Source organism: Salvelinus alpinus, chromosome 16 (genome assembly GCF_045679555.1).
Source record: "Salvelinus alpinus chromosome 16, SLU_Salpinus.1, whole genome shotgun sequence".
Classification (NCBI taxonomy): Eukaryota; Metazoa; Chordata; class Actinopteri; order Salmoniformes; family Salmonidae; genus Salvelinus; species Salvelinus alpinus.
Genome location: NC_092101.1, coordinates 5,069,886 through 5,080,800, shown reverse-complemented (window position 1 = coordinate 5,080,800; position 10,915 = coordinate 5,069,886). Strand labels below are relative to the sequence as shown.

The following is a 10,915-nucleotide window of genomic DNA, read 5'->3' as shown; positions in this document are numbered from 1 at the left end:
GTCTTTAGAACCTTGGTTGATGCTTCTACTGTGAAGGAGGGGGGAATGAGAGCTGTTTGAGTCAGGGGTCTGGCAGAGTGCCACGAGCTCAGTCTCGCGGGCTCCCGTGAGAGTTAGCTGCGTTCCATTGCATTTCTACAGACAAAGGAATTCTCTGGTTGAAACAGTATTGAAGATTTATGATAAAAACATCCTAAAGATTGATTCTATACTTCGTTTGACATGTTTCTACGAACTGTAATATGACTTTTCTTCTGAACTTTCGCCTGGACTTGCCCGCGCCTCCTGAGTTTGGATTTGTGTACTGAACGTGCGAACAAAAATGTGGTATTTGGACATAAATTATGGACTTTATCGAACAAAACAAACATTTATTGTGGAACTGGGATTACTGGGAGTGCATTCTGATGAAGATCATCAAAGTTAAGTGAATATTTATAATGCTATTTCTGACTTCTGTTGACTTCGCAACATAGCGGGTATCTGTATGGCTTGTTTTTGTGTCTGAGCTCCGTACTCAGATTATTGCATGGTGTGCTTTTTCTGAAAAGTTTTTTTGAAATCTGACACAGCGGTTGCATTAAGGAGAAGTGGATCTATAATTCCATGCATAACAATTGTATCTTTTAGCAATGTTTATTATGAGTATTTCTGTAAATTGATGTGGCTCTCTGCAAAATCACCGGATGTTTTGGAACTACTGAAATTAACGTGCCAATGTAAACTGAGATTTTTGGATATAAATATGAACTTTATCGAACAAAACATACATGTATTGTGTAACATGAAGTCCTATGAATGTCATCTGATGAAGATCATCAAAGGTTAGTGATTAATTTTATCTCTATTTCTGCTTTTTGTGACTCCTCTCTTTGGCTGGAAAAATGGCTGTGTTTTTCTGTGACTAGGTGCTGACCTAACATAATCGTTTGGTGTGCTTTCGTCGTAAAGCCTTTTTGAAATCGGACACTGTGGCTGGATTTACAACAAGTGTATCTTTAAAATGGTGTAAAATACTTGCATGTTTGAGGAATTTTAATTATGGGATTTCTGTTGTTTTGAATTTGGCGCCCTGCAATGTCACTGGCTGTTGGCGAGGTGGGACGCTACCGTCCCGAATATCCCAGAGAGGTTAACGTAACTGTCACGATCGTTGTAAGGAGTAGACCAAGATGCAGCGTGGTATGTTTCCATCCTTTATTTTGGAATAGAAAACTAAAAAGAACAAAAGAACAAAACGAACAAATGAAACGTGAAGCTAAATAATAATGCTCACAGGCAAATATACATAGACAAGATCCCACAAAGCACAAAGGGGAAATGGCTACCTAAATATGATCCCCAATCAGAGACAACGATAAACAGCTGCCTCTGATTGGGAACCATACTTGGCCAACATAGAAATATAATACACCTAGATGACCCACCCTTAATCACACCCCGACCTAACCAACATAGAGAATAATAGCTCTCTATAGTCAGGGCGTGACAGTAACAAAATGTGGAAAAAGTCAAGGGGTTTGAATACTTTCAAAATTCACTGTCATATACAGCATTGCTTTAAAAAGTAAGGTAAAACGTGTTAAACTTCTTCCACTACCACAAAAATATTTTTAAAGACCTAAAGTAAGCCCCACAACTTCATGTAAAGTTACCATCTAGTTCAACTTAATATTTCGATTTACATGTAATTGATGTAATTGCTTGTAACCCAGTTGAGGTCATTTGGATAGGTATTTTCAAAGTAAAAAATATAATTGGAGCAAGGGAAAAAAAAGTTGTGTTCTCAGGAAATATTTGTTTGTATTTGTTAATCATTAGAAAGGAAAATTAAGTTAATAAGTGTTGGGAGAAATCGGTTGCACCAACTGGAAATAATATTATAGGTTCTGTAATAATCCAATAAAACAGCTGGCATTGAGTCCTATGTTTGGTTTCAACAAATGTAGTATTTTCCCTTGAGAAAACCTAACTAATTTACTTGTAACCAGATGTAATTATAGGTTGATCCAAAGACACATTTTTACAGTGTAGGGTATATTTCATAATATGCCAAAAAGGGTTCAAAGGCTGGCTTAAGGCTCCCATATTGTTCTCAAAAACCCTGATATGTTTAACGACCGTGTGATGCAATAATGACAACGTTTTGTGTTGTGATAACACGTATTTCTCATGACTGCTCTGAGGATGCGGGAGAAATGGAATGAGCTATTTAAATGAGGCCGGGCCAGAGAGAAGGGGGAGAAAAGTGTCACAAAAATCAGGGGGACGACTACACAACCCCCATGGCGCATTATGGCAGCAGTCAAGTGAAGGTGAAAACAAGAGAACGCTTTGCCGACTATTGTTAATGCTGCATTCAAGCAGTGGAAGATCTGTGTCTCTGTATTACCCACGCTCTATTTCCCTCCATACCTTGAGTTCTGCTGCCTCCACTCTAGAGAGAGAGAGAGACTGGAATATGCCGGATGCATCATCTCAAGTGGAAAGTCAAGCTATAGGACAGGGGTAGGCAACCCTGGTCCTGGAGTGCCACAGGCAGGGGTGCAACTATGGTTTTAGAAGTAGGGGACATAATTATTATTGTTATATATATTTTATTTTATCCAGTCAGATAAACACTCCAAACAGCCTATCCAACTGCTCGGAGGCGTCCGCATGGTCTTAAAGCACACCGTTGCCTCGTTTGTTTCACATTCCAATGATAAAACTGGGGGTAACAGAGGGCCCCCTGAGCGGCGCTGCGGTCTAAGGCACTGCATCACAGTGCTAGAGGCGTCACTACAGACCTGGGTTCAGTCCCAGGCTGTATCACAACCGGCCGTGATTGGGAGTCCCATAGGGCGGTCCATAATTGGCCCAGCAATGTCCGGGTTAGAGGAGGGTTTGGCCGGGGGGGACTTTACTTGGCTCATCGCACTCTAGCGACTCCTTGTGGTAGGACAGGCGCCTGCAGGCGGACCTCGGTCGTCAGTTGAACAATGTTTCCTCTGACACATTGGTGCGGCTGGCTTCCAGGTTAAGAAGCGGGGGTTAAGAAGCATAGTTTGGCAGGTCGTGTTTTGGAGGATGCATGACCTTCGACCTTCGCCTCCAGAGCCCATTGGGGAGTTGGCGCAATGAGACAAGATTGAAAAAGGGGGTAAAAAAATGCTACTTCAGAATGTGGGGGGATATGCCCCCCATGTCCCCAGTGAAAGTTGTGCCTCTGGCTGCAGGCACTTCAACTGGAAGAGCAGTTGTGTTGAATTTAGGCAATCAGTTGGAACAAAATCCTGCAGAACCTGCGCTACTCCAGGAACAGGGTTCTCTGCCCCAGCCATAGGATATCAAATCTGCCTGAAATTTAAAAAAATAACAACAAAGAAAAGAGGATAGCATAAATCAATACAGTATTGTGCTGCAGCATATGAGGTTTGTATCCAAAACATTACATATACATTTTCAGAAATGTTGTAAAGTAGCTTTTATTGTTTAAATAACTTATGAAAGAGATTGTGTTTGTTCACTATGAAATCAAGGCATGTGGTTATTCAATGACAGACATGTACGGTATTTCTTTTGCACCGTCAAAAATATATTTTTACCCCCCTTTTTCGTGAGATCCAATTGCAATCGATTACGATCTTGTCTCATCGCTGCAACTTCCCAACAGGCTTGGGAGAGGCGAAAGTCGAGTCATGCGTCCTCCGAAACATGACATGCAAAACCGTACCTCTTATTAACCCGGAATCCAGCCCCACCAATGTGTCGGAGGAAACGCTGTTTAACTGACAACGGAAGTCAGCCTGCAGGCGCCACAATGAGTCGCTAGAGCACGATGAGCCAAGTAAAGGACCCCCTGCCAAACCCTTCCCTAAACCAGACGACGCTGGGCCAATTGTGCCCCGCCCTATGGGACTCCCAGTCATGGACGGTTGTGACACAGCCTGGAGTCGAACCCAGGTCTGTGGTGACACCAAAAGGACTGTGATGCAGTGCCTTAGACCACTGCACCACTCAGGAGGCCAAGTTGAACACTTTAAGAGTTGAATGGGGAACATTGAAATAGAGTAAAATCTTTAACACTTAAGTGTTATTTTAACACCAGTTCAGTGGGACTCATATGTTCACTGGAAATAGTGTACATTTAACACTTTCTAAATTAAATTTACACCATTAATTTTGCTGTGCTGTAACAAACATAGAAGCTACACTTTAGTTTAAACAATATCGAATAAAAAAACAGTAGCATTTTATGGTAAGCTATAACAGTGTTAAACACTGTTAAGGGTAAATCGATTAATAATTGTATAGTCTAATTTTCACATGTCAGATTAACTATTAATAATTATAATGCAAAATTCCACACAGCAAATTCTCCAGTGTTGAATCCAAACTGACCGTTTTAAATTGAACACTGGTCCAGTGTCTATATTGGCAGGGTTTTACCCTAATACAGTGGCCTAAAACTCACAGGCCACATTAGGCCTGCCAGTCACATTATGCTGGCTTGCGAAGTGATGTGTAATTGCTATTGGAATCTAGCTAGAGTTAAAGGTCCTGAACAGTCATTCTGTAAGGTACTTTTTCTCTCATGGCTAACTACCAGGAAGTTTGAAAAGAGCCTGAGTGGGCGGGGAGCTTATATTCATGAGCTCGCCTTGACTGACAGCTCTTTGAGACGCCCATGTCAAGCAACTTGGATGCAGTGAGGAGAAAAATCATCTGAGGCAAATGTGGTGATACATCAAGCAAATTAAACATTGGAATTGTATCAATGATATAATTTGGTATGTCTCTTGCAATGCAGATCACAGCAGCACTGACATGTGCTGACTTTACAACTGCGTCAGAGTTTTGAACGACCCCCCCCCAAAAAAAATAGACATGAAAAACAATCCTTCAAAAATCGACCTGCAGTAGAGCATGCTGGGAAATATTTTAATGATGGGCATGGTTTGATGGGAATGTTTTACTCTCCACAGAGTAAAACGGACAATCACTCTCACGCTCAACACTGGTTGTTAACACCAACAGTGGGGTTCTTTAACACCACTGCGTGTTAATATCACTCTTAAAGCGCTTACGCACGGGCTGCGGTAAACAGCAACTGAACAGCAAGAGAATCTGTTTACCGTGTGTAGAGACCAGCGGTCCTGGTTATTGTCAGCTAATTTCATATTTTGCTGCTTTGAATGCTGAAGCTGCTCACAGGAGCGAACACCCAGAACTGCGGGACTTGCAAAACTGTTCGCGTTTTGCTGCCTGCCACCCTACTCCCATTTAAGTCTATGAGACCTTTGCAGCTTATCTGTCTGTAAGTGCCTTTACATAGTTAATTTAACTCCTGAATCAACACTAGAATTGTTATACTGAACAAAATCTCTACTAGGTAACACTGGCCAATTTGAGGTGTACATTTGTGTTGGCCTATTTAATCTATCGTGCTTTTGTCTTTCTCTGAGATGACTTGTTTCTCAAAATTAATAGTAGCATAATATTGGACTGCTATTTGTCATTCCATTATTTCAGCAATGTGTTACTTTTCCTCTGCTGGAAATTGTGAACACTGCACACATTAAGTGCTATTCGGGGACGTCTCTTCCCTAAACCCTTGCCTTAACTCCTACCCTTACACTAACCATAACCCTTACCTTTAAACCATTTAAAAGTCAATGGGAGTATGTATGTCCCAAGGATACCAGATAGCAGATACCCACTGCACAATGCACACACATTCTTGCACACAGACCAACCTCGTGCAGGAGGCGCCTCTCAGTTCTCGTGTTAGTCCAATGGAACAAAGACCAGCCTTATCAATTTATGCTTGCCTAGCCAATAGCGCGAGTCCTCATAGCTCACATGATGGCTTTCTCTCATGCCTTTCCACACAGTGTACAATCGCGGGATTGTGGCATCACTGAAGATCTGAAACTGGCCGGGTAGGACGTCAACAACAGCCAGCAAATTATTAGAAATTAAGACAATTTGTAAAATGAAGTTTTTCAGGTTCCTGGACCACATATATGCTGATGTATTTTCGAGCGGACTTTCTCTGACTGTTGACCGCGGAAATCCGTGAACGGTAGGTGACTATGCATCATCTTAAAATACTAAAGTGAACCGTAAATATTGTTGTTACTTAATTCAGATGGATTTTTTTTTTTAATCAGATGCGCGTTTATCAATGGTGGTCTTTTTTTTCTCTCCACACCTTGCATCACACGTCCTGTATTTGCACGCTGTGAGTTAAAATGTCTTTATCAAATGTTATTATTGAGGCTTGTACTTGTGAGTTTCACGCATATAGGCGTAGGTCTACCTCCCCTTGGATTTGTTATCAACTGTTGGTAAAAGGTAGCCAATATTCTGTTTTTGATTGGATATAGCGTATGTGATGTGCAGGGCATGACATACAGCCTAAATAAAGGCACTGCAAACTCGCTGACCCTAAGTGTGTGCAGACACGGCTGGGTGAGGGCAGTTAACCCAACAAGAGGGCTGGAACACTTGAGGTGCAAACCTCTGCAACATGGATGGGGGGGGGGGGGGGGTGGATCATCCATCCTCCCATCTCATTTATTTCATTTCCATGCAAAACGTGTCTCAATTATAAGAAAATACGACTGAAGTCAGCAATAGGCTAGCCTACAAGAAAGTCTCTCACCTCCCAATTAATTTGACAGACACTGTATGAGGTCATGTCATTCTATCCACCCTATATTGATTACCACAATCATTTTTTTTGCGTCACATTAAAAGGGCCGCTTTTCTTGATTTTAAGCGGCAATCAGAAAATAACTGGTCCCGGCTGATTGACGTTTTGAAAGGCTGCACATGGTTTTAATTAGGACCTATAAAAATCTTTCTGTCCATTTCTCTGGAAGAAAAAAAAAAGAAAATGGGGGGGGAGAGCAAAAACAAAAAACAACCCAACACAGAAAGTCTTTTTTTATTACCCCCATTTTTTTTCTCCCTGTTTGATTCCGGTGGTGTGCTCTTTTTTTTCTTTGTCTGACTCCTCTGTTATCTAAACCTCCCCCAACTGGCGCTGGCTGCCGCCCTAGACACCTGAAGGCTAGACATAATGATCAACAGAGTTCCAGTCAGTTTGGAGCACAGCCCGTTGCTTTGTTGTATTCTCCCCCTGCTTCTACCTGCCTGCCTGCCTCTCCTTCCTCCATCCACAATCAAGGAGCCAGCATGCTATGTTTGCATGGGGCCAGTTCCGCTGCCGCTATGTATAGATATGGAGTCTGACACACACACACACACACACACACACACACACACACACACACACACACACACACACACACACACACACACACACACACACACACACACACACACACACACACACACACACACACAGGAGGAAGGAAACATGAAAGACAACACTGTTCCTGTCGAGTGCGTGCAGGTTTGTGTGTGTGTGTGTTTTCTGCCATGCTATTTTAGCAAGGCTCTGAAAAATTGTTAAATAGCACCTAGTGTTTTTCGTCCAAACAGAGCGAGTGCTTATTCACACACGGTATGGCTCATTTTGAAAGCCAGAAGTTTTTTGTTGGACTTGGATTATTAGCCTGCACATTCGCTTTTATTTATTCTACAGCACCAAAGTCTGGCATTATTTACCTTTCCGCCTCATGCGGTTGCCTCGGTGAATTGATCATGTTGTTTTAATCGGAACCTGCCCCTGTTTCAGCACTACATTGGTGGTAATGTTCGGGCCTTTGAAGATTGTCTACCCCGTTTCGCCACATACTGCTATAGTGAATGTCTATCACCTTGGGCTGAAAGCTAGAGCGTGCAGGTTTCTAATGCGAGACATGAACAAAAACGCTGACTTACCCAGGTCTCATTAGGACTAGCGAGTTAATGAAAACGCTTCAATAATAAAGATTGTCTTTGGGTGAAAGCAGCTTTTGTGGAGCGAGCCTCAAATACAGAATTTTCTTACAAATTCAATTCATCCTGGTTTAATGTGATAATAACAAGCCTTTATCTATAATATAACATATTTTTTCCCCTCATGGTCAAGTCTTCCTTCTTGGGTCTCCTCAATGCCTTTATTGAGCTGTTTGCAAATTGTTCCTTATAAAATGAGGTATGTGAGGTACAATCTTTAGAATTTTTTTTATTTAACCTTTATGTAACTAGGCAAGGCATTTTAAGAACAAATTCTTATTTACAATGATGGCCTACCCCGGCCAAACCCTTACACGGACGACACTGGGCCAATTGTACGCCAATTGTACGGACTCCCAATCACAGCCGGTTGTGATACAGCCTGGAGTCGAACCAGGGTCTGTAGTGACGCCTCTAGCACTGAGATGCAGTGCCTTAGACTGCTGCGCCACTTGGGAGCCCCTTACATTGATCAAATTGACACTTTATATGATTTATTCATAATACAACCAAGTTCCATATTCAAACATTTAGCTGATGTATAATTTACATGTGAATTATGTTGATGTGTGTTCATCAAATTGTCAAATTAATGAACATGTCTGATGCATGTAAAATGTGAAGGCAGCTCTTGATGAAAACAACTTGTTAGTTATTTCAGAGCCTACTTTGAGTATCATGATATTTAAGGACACACCTAGATCTTTCCTTGGATGCTTCCCAAATGACACCCTAGCCCCCATATATTGCACTACTTTTGACCAGATTCCTATGGGCCCTGGTCAAAAGCAGTGCACTATATAGGGAATAGGGTGCAATTTGAGATGTAATCATCCTTTGAATGTGGCCATAAAATACTGAATGGAAGCCACAAGCTGTTTTTTCCCTCCTGCACTTTGAAGCATTCTACCTGGAGATGAATAGGAGGCCCTCTAAAAAGAAGGAGAGAGAAAAGCATTTATTGAAGGCTAAAGAGGGGGATGCTACATGGCGTATAGTCATATTATACTCACAGACTAGATAGTTTTGGTGCAACCAGTAGGCAATGTACCATGTGTGGTAGGTAAGCTATTGAGCTATCGTTCTGTTTGCGCTTACTGTCGAGGACAAAACATTGATTTGCTGTATTAGATGATCAGTTTATTTGAATTACCTCGGTTGAATTTAGCAAAATGGCAATGAGTAGTGATTTTAATTTTTTTTTTTTTTACAAATGTATGTTGCACTGGATTTATTTGCCTCACCTTTTTCATTTAGCATTCGTCTTAACACAAAATTGCATTAGGGTTAAGTTGTAAAATGTTACATTAATATTTTTGCCTATAGTTATTTCGGAATTATATGAAACGTTTTTTATGTCTATCAATAGTCCATAAATCTGTACTGAAATAAATTGCTATCTTAATTGCACGATAATATAAAACACATGCTGCAAATGTCATTGGACAATCACAGAGCAACAGTTTAGGATTTTTTGTAGCAAGATTTATGTGGACTGAAGTCACGGTCAGGAATGTAAATGTAGGATTCGTTCAGTTACCAATGTGTTATTTCCTGGGAAAACTCTGCGGCCATGAAGAGGTTAATTGTTTTAGAATTTCCATCCAGGGGGAGAAAATGTGCGAAGGGGAGGATAATTGAGCTGCCGGTTGTTGAGTGCGTTATGGATTACTGCGCTTCTCCAAAGGAGAAAAGAAGAAGGAAGGGGGGATCAAGCGAGAGAAAAAAAAGCCCATGTATGCAATGCCGCCACAGGGGTTTTCTGGCCTTCTCAGGAGAGTGAGCAAGTCCTTTTTTAGCCCCCTGACCTCTTGCATGCTCCTCCCTGCTCCAGGTGCAAGCCCTCTCCGCCGGAGCTCACACACACCATTTAGTCTTCACACAGACTGGAGAACCTGGGGGAAACGCTGTGTGAAAACACGGATCCTTTTCACATTGCTTTTCTCCCCTTTGTGCCGTTGTTTTGTCTTGGGGTAAAGATTCAAAGCAGAGAGGGGGGAAGCAAAACTCAGATGGTATGACATGGTGTAATAATCACGAGCATAAAATAAAAGGCTTGTCATGTATAATTATTACACTGTTTGGTAATGCCAGGGCAAATCAGCCCTGGGCCATATTGAAGGCTTCCTGATGCTATTAATGTGCTTTATCATAGAACACTAAAGCCCTGATGGACTGAACCATCTACAGTGCACCGCCAAGTGGTTGTGCTGTAAGGTTAATGATTCAATTTACATACATTCTACTTACATCTGGATGGAGGGGCTAGACAGATCCTCTGCACTATTTCATCGAATTCCGGGAGTTGACAGGGAGGGAGTTGATCATGTAGATCAATCAGACTTTTGGCTTCGTTAAGGTGAAATGTTTTCGATAAATGAACTTTTGAAATCAACCGTCTTGCAGTTGTCGCTCGCTAGGCGTTGATCTACCGTAGGTCATTTTGAACCGTCAAACCCATCGTTGCTGGGATTTAAATTGCAAGTCAATGGCATGTGCCATTGTTCTTTGTGAAGGCACCACTTAAGTGTGGATTACGCCAAAACCTTTCCAAACGGAGGGGTCTGCTTACCCTTGGGCTATCTGAAACTCAACAGAACCAATGCATCAAAGAAATTCACCACAGAGAGAGAAAAATAAGAATTAGTGTCCAGTCCACTTATGTGTCGACCCTCATCTTGGAGCTCACGTTACAAATAGATCATTCCCCGTGTTCCTAGTGCGAGGATAGACAAAGTGAAGCCTGCCGGCGATCAATAAGGGGAGCGCAGAGCAGAGGGGTGTGCTTTAAGAATCAAAGAGGGTGGGCTATTGGCATGGCCAGTATTTATCCCCGTCTGCTGGAATCAGATAACGCAGCCGGGGCCTTGCAGAAAGGTCCTCCGTGGCCTCGGGCAGCACTATCAGACGGATATCCTTCCGACCGGCAGTATTAGAAGATTGGATCTGCGAGATGGGCAACCCAACACGTGTTGGGGTTCGGGGGCCCTACTGTGCTCTGTTTTAGACGTGGCAGACCTGA

General features: G+C 42.2%; 1 long non-coding RNA gene across 1 annotated transcript in view; it reads left to right on the top strand.

The window, feature by feature from the left end:
- The first annotated feature begins 5,901 nt into the window (after positions 1-5,901).
- The window catches only part of LOC139540676 (uncharacterized), a 43,476-nt gene continuing 38,462 nt past the window's right edge, over positions 5,902-10,915 (top strand). Inside the window, exon 1 of the long non-coding RNA XR_011668252.1 lies at positions 5,902-6,067. This is a non-coding gene — a long non-coding RNA (uncharacterized lncRNA). The remainder of the gene's footprint in view (positions 6,068-10,915) is intronic.